Source organism: Botryllus schlosseri, chromosome 16 (genome assembly GCF_051294905.1).
Source record: "Botryllus schlosseri isolate E-star chromosome 16, Bs_hap1, whole genome shotgun sequence".
Taxonomy (NCBI): Eukaryota; Metazoa; Chordata; class Ascidiacea; order Stolidobranchia; family Styelidae; genus Botryllus; species Botryllus schlosseri.
Genome location: NC_137251.1, coordinates 14,907,823 through 14,922,604, shown reverse-complemented (window position 1 = coordinate 14,922,604; position 14,782 = coordinate 14,907,823). Strand labels below are relative to the sequence as shown.

General features: G+C 39.8%; 2 protein-coding genes and 1 long non-coding RNA gene across 5 annotated transcripts in view; 1 reads left to right on the top strand and 2 right to left on the bottom strand.

Moving 5' to 3' along the window:
* LOC145458800 (glutamyl aminopeptidase-like) overlaps positions 1-14,782 on the bottom strand; it is a 114,833-nt gene that overhangs the window by 99,133 nt on the left and 918 nt on the right. The gene's annotated exons all lie outside the window — the stretch shown is intronic.
* Positions 6,010-14,782, top strand: part of LOC145458799 (glutamyl aminopeptidase-like) — a 128,880-nt gene continuing 120,107 nt past the window's right edge. For all 3 annotated transcript variants that reach the window (XM_080337291.1, XM_080337290.1, XM_080337289.1), the window contains exon 1: positions 6,010-6,019. The gene's annotated coding sequence lies outside the window, so the exon portion shown is untranslated. The remainder of the gene's footprint in view (positions 6,020-14,782) is intronic.
* LOC145458807 (uncharacterized) lies at positions 10,174-14,565 on the bottom strand. The gene is made up of 3 exons (XR_013921190.1): positions 13,310-14,565; positions 12,706-12,842; positions 10,174-10,608 (listed from the first exon to the last, which is right to left on the bottom strand). It is a non-coding gene; the product is annotated as an uncharacterized LOC145458807 (long non-coding RNA).

Below are 14,782 nucleotides of genomic sequence, written 5' to 3'. Positions count from 1 at the left end.
GGAAAGCAGAAAGAAGTATTGATAAGAGATGACTACAGAGACTGTGCAACAGGCGCCTTGGTGATTTTATATGACCAATATGTTGATAATCGTTTTCGCAAGCCTGGTGCTACTATAGCACTGGATGGACGAGTCAAGTGCTGTACTGACAAAAAATGTTCATGTGGAGTGAGCACATGGGCTATTCTGAAGAGTTCATTAGAAAGTTGGTACGAATAAATATTGTCCAGTTTTCTGTCCCAGCTTAAAACTAATATTGCATGTGACGCACAGAGTAATGATCTCAAATTCCTTCATGACATGACAGACTTTACATCATGCGATTTCACAGTTGCTGATGTGGCATATAAAATGATGTGAAAACATCATTGGCATCTCACCGAGGAAACGGTGGTATCTACAATGTTCTCGGCTAAACCAAAGATTCCTGACAAAGTGAAGGAAGTGATGGCTGCTAAATTGCTGCAAATGCCAATTCTTGAACAATTTCGCAGAGGTATACCTCTGAGTCTAATCTCTGACTCTGTCTCTGAGTCAATGAGTATGGTTGCTTTAATTGGACCGGAATCATGGTTTCTATTCGATGCTATACATGCCGAACATGATTAGTTGAGTCTTCCAGTTTCGGAATGGCATACAGATCCGCATTTTGGGACTGCTCAAGAATTTGTGAGTAGTGTTGAAGTAGTTAAAGACGCTGCAAAGCGTTTGGTAAAATTGAATATCGACTTTGATGCTTTAAAAACAGATGACAAAGAACAGCGGACGAGCCTCTTACAAGCCGTGGAAGATCACGCGAACAGATATGCCGATTTCTCTAAAGCAACCATTTCATCCACCTGATTTAAGTAGTATTTGCCAAGTTGATCTATTTCTTTTCCTTATTGTTTCGTTTCCTTTGAACAATGTGATGTTTAAAATGTGGCTGTGAGTGAATGATACATTCACAGTTGTATTCTTGCACATGGTGATCCCGGAGATTGATGGACAATCTCAGGTAGGGTTGAGGAGTGTAGGATATGTGATCCAACAAAATGACTATCAGTCTTATGCAGTTTTGAGGAGTTTTAAGGGAGTGTAGGACATGAAAATGGTGTCCTGAACCGGCAATACTTTCTATAATAAGGTTATGTAGCACTCCAAACCGCAATAACTGCATAAACCCAGCTTATATATGACGTTTACTAGCCTAGTCCGAATGGCGTCACTCAAATTTTAGGGGAATCCCCTAATTTTAGCCGATAATTTTCCAGCTCAAAATGCACACGGATGCAAGGGATGAATTACGAAAAAAAGTAGCTAGAATATGTTTTTATGGTATAAGGCATGGGAATCGGACTGAAAACCACGACTTTTTGAAAGTCGGTCAATTCTGAACAACCCTAATGACTACTCACGATTTCGGTGCGCATGGTAAACCGATATGAGTAAATAGATTAGTTCGGAGTATACCGGCAATGGACATGGACAGTTTAACGTGGGTATTTGGCCCCAGTTAGTTCATCATGCGGCCGTAAGCTATATGGGTAATCGAAATGCGGCCGAGAATAGCAAAAACGTTGGTCGCCCCTGTTATAGTTGCTACAGAATGTTGTCAGGTATAGGCCTATCACGCGCAGCTCATAGTTCAAAATGGAATGAAATTGATGATCATGATATTTTTTGTTGTATTTGTGTTTGTACAATAAAATATTATTTCTTTTGATGTGACTATGCCCGTCGCCCATGTTAGAGAGCACAGAATTGCACTAACGTGGAGTTATGATACGTAGTTGTTAAACTGCGTTGCCTATTTTAATCTCGATATTGAAGTCTTGCGGCCCGCGGCCTCCAGGAATTTTGAAAAGTGGCCCACGACCCAATTTGGGTAGGCGACCCCTGGTGTACATGTACATTAATATAGGCTATCGTTTCACTGAAACAAAAGATTGGAATTAGCAATATGACGTCACGTGACGTTATGAGGTTCACGTTCGCATTCACGCAGAACCTTTCAAAAAGGTTCGCGTTCACACGAACCTGAACCTTTCAGAGGTTCACACCATACCTAGTGATTACTGTGTGAACGTAATTGGTTGCACTTACCTTACAGCAAAATCCCACCATAGTCAAAAGTACATCAAAAAGTAATTACGATTATTCACGGCTACATCTAACTCAGGGGTCACCAACGCGGTGCCCGGTGATTTCTTATGCTTATTGCGTTATAATTCATTCCAAAATCCTCTACACACAATCAATAAGAAGATCCAGGTCGAGGACCAGATGAATATATAACATCGGAAATTCGAGAGTTTTTGCTCCGCATTAAAATTTGTTAAAAGACGTCGTGGACTAAGAGTAACGGAAACCATCAATAACAACGAGGTTGTAGCGTAAGTTAATTAAACCCGGTGGTTAGATGAAGTCACATCTTGCTGCCAGTGCCGCTAACAGGTTAGTACGCTGGGTAGTCAAAAAGAGGATTAGCGAAGATTGAGTAACCTCCTGCTGAGAGGCTCGATTTTACGCAAATTCCTGCCAAAGAGTAGATTTAGTACAGCACGGCAGAATACGTGGTATTGGCCTGATTCTGACGATTTTTCCGCCCACAATCTACATTGGCAAGTCGCATACACCGAGCTTTAACTGTGACTGTTGATGTCGGAACTGTATTCAAAGTAGGGGATATGTGACGAAGTCTTCAAGGAACGAGAACGTTATTTCTCGTCCGGTGTATATAGTTTTACGAATGCGCTCGGAAAAGACAGCAGGTGTGAAATGAGCCCGGGTCTATTGCCGATCGATTTTTCAGTGCATTCTGCTTCACGTACGGCACAATTTAGTCGAGATGATGCTCCATGTGACGGCGGCGATGTAACATGTAACTATAGTTCAGCGTATTTATAGGCATCATATGAAATGGGGAAACATGAGTATATGGCGTGGAAAGAGTATGGATTGTGTGGAAATGTATAGGATATGGAAAATTCTCGTTCCATACCTAAATGTACATATGCAGTAACAGTAGTTATAGGCTACCTCTTGCAATGCTTTAGGACAGTAGTCGGCAACCTGTGGGTCGCGTCCCCTAGTAGGGTCGCCTTAACTTAACCTGGCATCGTCATGACTAAACATATTAAATTTAATACCGTTCCTTTTCAATATCGAAAACAGGCTGAAATTTTTTTCTAGTTCGCATTCTTCTTTTGGAATAAAACCCTTCCTATGCGACTTACAGGTGCGTGATGCCCTCCCTAACAAAATAACAATGTTCGGATTTTCGGAAACAGTGCTAAAATAGTATTCGATTAAAATATATATACCCGTTATTAAAAGTTCTCAACTTGGTTCGTCCCCCAGTAGCAACAAAGCAACTTTCGAAACAGATATGTGTGAGTCTACTCGGTTCTGTAGATGGCGTGTGCCTTTTTAGTCTGTCTTGATTCACGGTTTCGTTCCATCAATTTTGTTATTACACTGTAATGGTTGGAGACATTTGCCAGGCTTAAGAAAATCAGGGAGTATAAAAGTATGTGGATTCTGGAGATATACAGGCAATATACAGAGAATAGACGATGTTATTGTATTGTATTGATTAAGTACGACAGTGGTGCTTATAGTCTTAAGAGGCTTTGTGCTCCACGACAATGACACAATGGCAATTTAAACAGCTCAATGCATTTTTTTCATTGCGAGTTTTCTTGCACCCCCTCTTCCACTAATCAGTCATTCATCATTCATCGGATCTTCACTGCGGTTTGCAGGCTCAATGTACTTTCTGGGCTTTTTAAGTCACTACAAATGCAGTGAGGTCATGAGTTTTATTTTCGATCACAAGGGAGTCTCTACCTCACTTTTATCCTTTGGTGTCTATCCATTTACTGTACCCGAAAATGTCAAATTTTTGTATTCAACGACTTCTGGCGATTTTCATGCATGGCTGTGTGAAGTTCGATTCAGCGCATTGATATATTAAAAATGTCGGAATCTATTGGAAAGAGCACGACATAGGTTAAGCTTTTGCAAAGTCGCGCTGAGTCATTGAAATCTGGTGGACAGTATGCAGTGCAGAGGCTGCCATCGAATCAACACATTAACAGTACAAATTAAACATTGATAAAAACTGACAATTTTATGTTCGTATGTTCATTAGTTCGTTGATACACATCAACAGCAATTATTTTGGAATACTTCTGTGTATCAACTCAACGTATGTATCAACTGTCTAAACGTGGCTCTTATTACTTAGCTTTAACATTACGTCGAACATTTCAAAATCTGGTCCCATGAAACGCTGGTTACTTTCGCAATTTCCTTGCAGAATTTATAAATATAAAGATAACTGTTGATAGTATAAAATTTCCCTCCAGCATCAGTGGATATCAACTGGCGTTCAGGTCAAAAGATGGCCGAAAGTCATATACCCACGGATAAGACTCCATTGATACCGAATCATGGTGAAACATCTGGAGATGTGAAGAATCAGAGTTCTCCATCCCTGTGGAAGGATGCCAGCACACGACAGAGACTGATACTCTTGTTCATACTTTATGGGCAAATCTCGGTTTTCCTTTGCGCAGCTACGCCCGGTTCATTTCTAACGCTAGAACTGCTGAAGAGAGGTGGACAGGCAATCGAAGCTTCGATTCTATTACAAATTCCTCTTCTAATGGTGGCAGTCAGCAGCATTACCTTCGGCAAATATCAAATTTACATGAATAGCAAATACTTGCTTCTTTGCGGGTTGATTTGCATCAGCTTCGGCCAAGCCGCCTTCGGATTGTTGGAATTTACACAGAACGTGAAAGTGTTTGTAGGCATTGGAGTCGTAATCCGTTTTTTACAAGGAGTCGGTCAAGGAGCATACGTTGTAGCAGCGCTCACGATTCTATGCCAAGAATTCACAAGCCATATAACACAGGTCTTCGGTTTGGCGGAGTCGCTACTTGCAGTAGGATACGTCAGCGGTCCGATAATTGGTAGCGTGCTATATAGTATACAAAATGATATATTGCTACCCTTTGTGATATCGGGTGGATTCATCCTACCACTCATCCCAGTCGGATACTTTTTACTGAACGACTACAGGATTGGAAGTGAAGGCGGTGGCTCTCGGGTTTTCGAAACGATACGCAAGCCGGCAGCTGTTTTTGTTCTTGGCACTGTAGTTGTTGTGAATGGAGGATTCGGAATGGTTACTGTGTTGGGAAATGTGTACATGACCTCACGGGGATTTACAATCTTACAAGTTGGATTAGGATTGTTGGCGATTGCGTTGACGTATAGCTCCACTGCTGTAATGACTGGGTTGGTTTTATCAAGAGTTAGTTGTACCGTAAGGAGAGTGATGTTTTGTCTTGGTATTATTGGTGTCTTATTCTATGAACTCATATTTGATCCTGCGCAAACTATGCCCCTTGTATACGTCGGATATATACTGTGCGGGTTCTTTAGCGCGTTAACAGTGATTAGTGGCTTTAGTGAACTGGTACACCATACCACGTCCGACGGCAAGATCGGACAGCAGTCAGATTTCGCATTGCAAAGCGCGTTGTCTGGTGTCTGGAACTTGGCAATTGGCGTTGGAGGGTTTATTTACCCACTTGTTGGGTCACAACTGTATGGTACCTTGTCATATCGATTGATCGGAGTTTACTTAGCTCTGGTAGGTTTTGTACTGTTCACGATGGTCGCATTTATTGTCTTTATTTGTCATCATTATAGAAAGGAAGAATAAGGCATTGTGACTCATCCATGTCAATCACCACTCGCCAATGTCTCTGAAATGAAACAGGCAAAGGCGGATCTAGAAAAATGCACTCATGTACATTAGGGTTGTTCAAAAATGACTTTTTTTCAAAATTTCACTCGCTAAGTAATAAAATTGTCAGGTTGCCTAAAAAAACGCTACACACCTAATTTGGCTCAATTCGGACCAGTAAAGGCCGTGCAATCTTAAATTGAAATTTCGACCATTTTTGAATTTATAGTATTTACGGTGAAAAATTTCGACGCTTCGATATTTGGTTGTATTAAGGTATGTATTGAGGCAAGCATCGCCTCTCTGGACGCTGGGCAATGCGAAGCCTTAGTGGTACAACCATTACTGTCCAATCACTTTTACTATACCCAGGACGAGTATGGCCGCCAGGCCTTCATAGTCCGACCGGGATCTGAGGCCGCATCGACGGGCCAGTATCCCGGGGCACAAGTATGGTGGCGATAAGGGTAAGTGGCCGCGACTTTTCGAAGTCTACTTGTGCCAGCCGCATGCACCTTCTGATCAGCAGGAAAAAAGAAGGAAAAATGCGACAAAACCGAGACGGGAAATCTGTGTCCCATGACACAGAGGACCCAATATACGGGGGGAGGTTTACTGCGGTTCCTCCGGACCCCTTCAAAAACAAAAAATTGATGTGTAGCGTTTTATTAGGCAACCTGACAATTTTATCACTAAGCGAGTGAAATCTGGATAAAAAAAAAGTTATTTTTGAACAACCGTAATGTACATATACATTGTACAATTGTACACTGTGGTACAATTAAATCAATATTAAACTGCCTCGATACTAATTTCTGATTTTTTGCTCCGAAGGTTTTCATTATAGTTACCCGTGTTAACATTGTATATAAGCTTATGACAGACGGAAGGCTCACAATTCGAGCAAAGAGTTGCGGAATACGGATTGGTGCCCGCTTCAATACAGGCGGGTCACATAATATGAATATGAAACGAAACGACAAAACGCCCCTGGTAGTTGAACACATCACGTTTATCTAATTCACATAATAATACGGATGTTGCGACTTGCGAGTCGCAGTTACGAGCAAGGCTGTGTAGCCGGAGCAAGGAGCCGAAGCCGTGAATTTTCAACGGAGCTAGAGCATAAAATTGCATAAAATTGAAATGGAGCCGGTGCTGGAGCCGGTTGTTTGAAAAGTAGTTCCGGCTCCGATGTATTTCATAAGATGCTATACTACTGCTATTGGCCGAATTGACATAATATTACGTAAATCGTTCACAAAATTATGACTTGTAGCCTCGTCGGCGCTATCTTTTTAACTAACCATGTTTATAGATATGCGCCTTTCATGGGTATGCTGGATATGCCGCACTCACTCCGTAATTACTGGGCATTTGGCATACCCGAATTTCGTCATCAGCACAACATTGCTAGCCAATTATGCGGTTAAAAATTATCGCTATGCATTTTACGAAACGGGACTGAGGCTTATCTGAGCTGAGCAAACTAACTAACTAATTAGGAATCAGACACAGCGACGCCCGAGCATGTCGATTAGAAGGCGCGTGCGCCGAGAAACGCGCGAAATTGATACCCATCATTTTGGAGATTTTCCAAATTTTTGACAACCCTAGTGTACAGGTTAGTTATTTCCATGTTGACTTCTCTGGCGTACTTGTCGTGTCGGTAGCTTAAAGGTTTTGTTTTGCGCTGTTTGTCTTCCTGTGCAATTAGTTTTCAGTAAATGTTATCACTGTTGTTGATGTACTGTGACAAGTCGATGATTTCTGTTTTGAAAGTTTGTTCAATTTCTTGTAGTCCTCGACCACCTTTTTTCTGGGGATGTACAGTCTTTGTGTATCAGATTTTGGGTGATGCATGTGGTGCATTATCATCAGTTTTCTCGTCTTTGTGTCCAATTTTTTGATTTCATCTTTGCGCCAGTTCACCACACCAAAGCTATATCTCAAAACAGGCACTGCAAGACATGGCATTTATGGCATTGATTTTGTTTTTGGAATTGAGTTCAGTTTTGAGGATTGACTTGAGCGTGCTAATGAATTCTTTTTTTAGACTTTATTTCATTGCAGCATGTTTAATGTTGTCGCTTTCACAGATCCCTAAATATTTATAGTGTTTTCAGCATTCAATTCTGTTATGGTTTCACCCATTTTGAAGTTCATGTCTCCAGTGTCGGTGGCTCTTCTACGTCGTATGGTAGGTTTCGAACATTTTTCCAGCCAAATTTCATTTTTATATCTCCCGAAAACTCATGAACAATTTTCATTTGGTTATTAAGGTGCGCATCGGATTTCGCATACAGTTTCAGATCATCCATGAACAAAAGGTGATGAATCTTTTGACCTTCATAGTTTGCTGCTTTTTTCATCACGTATCCTGTTTCATTTTTTCTCAGCAACGCACTGAGTGGAGCTAAGCTGAGGCAGAATAGAAGTGGCGAGAATGAGTCGCCTTGAAAGATACCATTGCGTATCTGAATTGTACTGGTTTCTGTTTCACCTTGGTCATGTTTGATCAACAATTTTGAATGCCAATTTTTCATTGAGTCTTCAATAAATCTGATGATAATCGGATTCATTTTGTACGTACGCATTGTTTCCAGTATCCATGTGTGAGGGACCGAATCGAAAGCTTTTTTGTAATACATCCATGCCATATTGAGGTTAATGTGTCTCCTCTTGCAGTTTTCAAGGATGGTTTTGTCAAGGAGCATGTGGTCTTTACGGCCAAGGGCGCCTTCCTTGCACCCTTTCTGATAGGTGTTTGTAGTTTCGTTTTGCCAGGATTGTGGTCAGTGTTTTGTACATGGTTGTCAGGCATGTTATTGGTGTGTAGTTCTTGGGGTCCCCAGTGTTTTCAATAAGATAGGTGATCCCCTGTGTGAACCAGGCTGGGATCTCGTGCGAGTTGGTTGAGGATAACATCTCATTGTAGGTTGCCGCTAGGTATTTATGTGTTGCAGTTAGTTTTTTTAGCCAAAAGTTTTTGATCTGGTCAGGACCAGCTGTTTTCCAGTTCAGTAAGCGTTTTTAGGGCCTCCTTGATTTCTTGTTTTGTGATTTCTGACCATTGTTGCTCTGGTTTCTGTAGGTGGTCAGTTTGGAGGTCTTGTATCCAATTTTCATTTGAGTTGTGCAATTTTTTGATTTCCCATATTTTCTTCCAAAATGATTCCACATCTGCAGTGGCTGGTATTTTTCTGCTGGTAATTTTGTGGTCTGACTTTTGTTTCATCATTCGGAAAAATTGGTCAGGCTTGCGAGCCTATAACAAGTTTTGGCGATATTGTGTTTCTCATTTTTTATATCGTTTCAATCGTTGTGCTCTGGCGATATTCTCATTTTTAATTCTTCTTGCCACATTGTCACTTTTTCTGTTGACTGCAGTTTGGTTTGGTGCTCCATTTCTATTATTTTTACTTTATTTTTGACTTTGCGGGAAACCTTTCCTTTTTTAGTTCTGAGAGTATCGCAACATCACACCTTAGTTTTGCGATTTTGTTTTCAATTCTACGTTGCCAAGCTGGCGTATGGCTTCCCCTTTTTTGTTGACAGGTCTTGAGATTTTGCAGTGCCTTTCTGAGATAACAGCTGCAGTGCTGTAAATGAGGTTGTTGATTGTTGTTAAGGGACATCATGGTCTTTCTCCTTGTTTTTCATTTAGAATGGTAGGTAGTATGGTTTCTGACAAAATTTTGTTCGCTACTGCAATATCAGTTTTCAGTTGCTTTGTAATTTGTAGGTCAGGTAAATTCACTCTGTCATTTATATCCAATGTGGAGTTCATTTGGTTGATGATTTGATTCTTGATCTCCAATTATAATTCCGTGTCCATGTCATCATCGTTAGGTGTTGTTGGTTCATTCGAGCGTCCGATGGTATTTTGTAATTCTACTTCTGCGATGTTCAGGTCGTCAATTGATTGTTGCGGGTTCAGGTCATCTTGGCCGAATTGAAGTTCCAGTGCCTCAGAATTTTCTATGTTTTGTTACAAATTTCTCCCTCGATTTCTTCGAGTTCTTGTTCAGATAATTTTTTATTTTTTATTACGCAACGTCTCATTGTTGCCAGGGTATTGGCAGTCATGGTTGGCGAGTTATTTCCCAGCAAACACCCGATGTCCAGTTGACTTCCTGCGGAAAAGACGCAGGACGCCCAGTGTTACTTCCCTGGAGTGGATTTGTCGACTACTAGAAGCGTCCTAAACACTTCCTGAGTTGGTCTACTATGGACGTGAAGCGACTCCATATGGACTCATTGGATCTGCTGTGAACGTGACGTGACTCTCTATGGATGCGTCAGACCTACTGTGGACGCGACGTGACTCCCTATGGATATGTCATTTACCACCGGTTCTATTCCTCAGGATTACCATATCAGGACTCCCCTCCTAACCTGGTGCAATTACATGGAATTCAACATCATACAAACTAACGAACTGTTTATATTGGGTTACTGTAAAACGACAATTGCAAAATACAAGTACAACATTAACTAATGAACTATTACTGGTAAACAAAGTTCAGGCTTACGTGAAAAATCGATCAGGAAATCACTACGAATAAATGTGTCAGTGGGATTTTGCATATAACAGCAAGTTCTAAGTCAATTTTATATTACCATTACAAACATTTCAATTGAAGTGCATCATGAAATTAGAAATAAACGTGTCACATGACTTTGAAAAAGTACAACTGCTAATACAACTAAAACAGGGAAAAGCATGGAGCAATCATAAGTAAAATTTACATTGCATATTATAAAACGATGCATCATTTGCACCGCATCATGTTAAGAGCGCGAGCGCGTATTCGCAATAAACTTGGTTGCAACAACAGTTTTCTTCTTGGTCTTTGTTTTGCCTGAAACATATACAACAATGTCAGCAAATCATTTGTAGAGCCACTCTGCTGACATAGCACATGAAATTTGCGTCAGAGCTGCTTCAATTTCTATTCCCTCATGCATTAATTGTGATCCGCTACTTCTACTTGTGCTTAGTGATAATTTATGACGATACTACAATGTCTACTCGAGTACGGGAGCTTCTGACGTTGTGATACAGAGTATGAAACCCGTCAATCAAATTATATTGTGGAAACACCTCAAGTACATACTTCAGTACTTTCCAGAACTTCTACTTTACCTAAAATAGTTTTGATAAGCCATGTATATCGCTGCTTGAGTGCTTGAACCACGAGTAGAAATACATTGCGTTACTCTTACTTGTACTAGACTACTGACGGTACAAATATTTCTAATTGAGTGCTGAACATGATTGCTTTCCTTATCTCTGTTTAAAAACATACAACTACGACATTCCTCAAGTCTCCATATTTTGACCATGTCGACACTTGGAAGTAGTTTGATGTCTTGTAAATCGCTATTTATACTATTTAGTACGGTACTAACGATGAATACTTTGACCACCTTTATTTGGAACTTATCACCTACTACAACTAGGGCTTGCCACGAATCTGAATAGAGCAACGATAAGTCGAAACAGATGATCTTTAAGGGTACATAAATTGTATTCAACAAGAATTAGAATTCCGATTCTATGTACCACTGCGAGGCCTAAAAACATAGATTCGTCATATCGCAGAACACGGCACATGTGGGACGTAGCTACGCACGATCGTGTGAATGACAAATGTATTGTCTCAAAGTACAATAAAATAGGAATTATCTTAAATCTAAAAAACATTCTTCGATATGATGTAGAGCCGGTATTCACTTTCTTCGAATTCGCATACGAGATAGATATTTCAACTTTTCCTTGTTCATAATGTTGTCACATCATATAGAGCAGAGGCTTCAAATTCAAATGTGGTCGCAGGTCAATTTCCGGATTTTTGACGACGCAGCAAGATAGGGATATTCAATGTATAATTTCCATGTAGGCCTTATTTGACGGGAGCTTGCAGACAGGCATTCCACAAACATCTCGAGAATATAATTTACTATTGTATTATTCACGTTTGTCACGAAAAAAATCACAGTTTTGAATATTTCAATAAAATTATTTTTGTGCTGGGCATAATTTGTTAAAATAATGAGTTATAGAGATGATGCAATAGGATGCATCATGAGTTGACATCATCAAACTCTGGGTTATACTATTTCAGTTGGTGGACCTTTGACGTGTCTCAGTTGTATTTTAAAATCTACTGAAATTTGATCTGGTATCAGAGCATTTGAGCGGTGTAGCCTAATCCGGGTTTTGATATAGTCGTGATAAGTAGGCTGTTGCTACTGTCATTACCAAAGTCAAATTAATTCAGAATTAGATGTTGGCTTCGATTAATATTGGAACATATCAACAACTTTAGCCATAGTAATAGCATTGTTTCTTAGCCTTAGCGATCGCACACTTCATGCTACTCATAAGATTTCTAGCAGCCCAAAATTTATTTTCAACACAATTTCTGATGGTACCTATATTAAAATCAGATAGTCAATTCACATAAAATTGCGCATAGCACGAGAACCACAGCATATAGGTCTAATTCCACGATGCATATCGTACCACAAAAGGGTCTACGGGCCCAGTTCAAGAACCCCTGGGATAGAATAGAGCACAAATTCTTCTTTTAGAACTTTTTACTTCATTTTGAAGTGAATTTTACAAGCCTGGTAAATGGCTAATTGTACAGTTGAAATTCAAGGCGTTGCAACTAATTAAACTCCGGTGCAAACAATATGTACTTTGACCACCAACTATGATTAAACGCTAAGAATGCCTACGCAACACCTCGACCAAATCTACTTTTTCAAACTTATTATTTGTATACTTTCCAGAAGTGCATTATCTACTTCCATTTCGAGTAGATCTAACGCAACTTTAAAGTTGTTACCTCTAGGTGTGTATAAATCCATAACATTACATCTACTTCAGTTCAAAAGATGATTACTTTCACAGCCTCTGGTTTCCATGAAGTGTATTCAATGTTTTATACCTTTTGACTTTTTCCTGAGGATGACGCAGCACCGATTTTACAGCAACGCTTGTTCCATGTGGCAGTAGTTCTTCCGAACGTTTTTGGTTCCAGTCATCAAGACATACTTTGTACAGTGTTCTTGACGTTGTTGAACACTATCCATTGAAGACATTGCCGATCTAAATAATCAAAGATATTATAATGTTTGTAGTGAAGCCATTTGTCAAGAAGCCAAGCCAGGAATCTAGAATATCCTGTAAAAAAAAAGACAATGAAGTTCAAGCTGGACCATTCGCACATTCTACTCACTACAATGACCAATCAGTGGGGCTGAGCACATTGGTATGGTTACTCAAATCTCGAACGAGTATCAATTCTTATGATTCGAGCCAAGTATGTGACTATTTTCAAGACAGCCTACTGAAATTACACACTCTGTACCACTATAACAATGCAGTTTATAATAAAATTATAGTTCCACCCAGCACGTTTTAGCAGCCCGATTGCGAACCACCGTCAATTGTAGATTCCCGCATCATCGATGGCACTTTTTTCAGGGTAATAAATTGCTAATTAATGAAATATCATAAATCATCATATATAGTTCGTAACTTCAACTTACATAATTTAACATCTTGATCCATGAACAATGCACCACTGCGGCGCCTTCCTCTGAAGTTTAGAACTACATAACATTGCCTGTTCAATATCTAGTCTCCTGGTAGAAATGAAGTAACTTTGTATACACAAACACAGATATGTCCCATCCATATATAGTAAGAATCCATTGATAATAAGGTTGTGTTTTCTTATCGACGGCAAGATGACCATGATCAATCAGCCTTCCTTAGGGCCCATCCATAGCCTACTTTTTTGATACTGCTGCAATGTAGGCAATGTTTCCGTGTATATATACTAATATCGAAAGTTATAATCAAGCAATAAAAGTATGCACGGAGGCCGTGCCAACATTGCGGTAACATTGCCAACAACCCGTCTGCACCAGGCCATGAACATGTTAAGTTTATAGAGTTTATAATTGGTTTAGTGTTTGAGTATCCTTTGATTAGAGCGAGGTTAAAGATGGGCTAACAAACTATTATAATGTTGTTCCTAAAATACCCTAAATATAAACCAATATTGCCAAAAATTCTTACATGTTCACTGAAAGCCTCAATTATTTTATTAACACTATTATAGATGGTTATATACTGTTGTGGACACAAAAATACGAAAATGGATGTTAATGTGATGCTACAATCTTCATGCATACACAAATTCAGCAATCTCACATTCCATAAAGGAACATTCCAAATTTCTGTAAGCCTATACATAACATTTCAAAATTCAGTATATACCGATATGTTATAAAATACCGGTACATTACTTTATGCGGCATCTGGTTTGCTGATTGGGTCCTGCAGTCCTAGGAAATCCTTGTAAAACTTTTCACACGATGCACATGAAATGGCAAGTTATTGCTTGTGAGACATTATGGAACAGAGCACAATAAATCAGACTTCTATGATCAATACATTATCATATAGTATCAAATGTAGCCTACTACAAGAATTATCGGCTTGCATGAGTTACCGATTAGCAGCGGGTCGATCAATTCCGTCTGTAGGTGATATTACAGCCGTGTCACTATAATCATATAATCGAATTCATTATATCGCATCAGCAGTTCATGATGATCGAGACTATTGCTGTTTATTAAATATAGCACTCAAATACCAAGCTCCCTGCCCTTCCGGTACTCATGATAGAGACATCTCACAGTCCACGCTGTTAACGTTTCCAATTATGAACTAAACCATTACTGTGATAATTCGTCCCTCCGCCATTGCTACATACGGTGATCAAAGTGAATTACACGCGCGGCGCATGCGCGATGCTCGCCAAATAGAAGAAGGCAGGCTTCTCGTTTTATGATTGGATGAATCTGAAGCAACAGGCGTGTTCGACTCCATTATCGAAATAGCCGAGAGGATTGCTGACTGCGTTGTTCCGTGATTGGAATAGTCATCACAATCCCATCATGACGATTATCAAGTTCTGATATCGGAATATTTCACATGCATTACGAGTATTT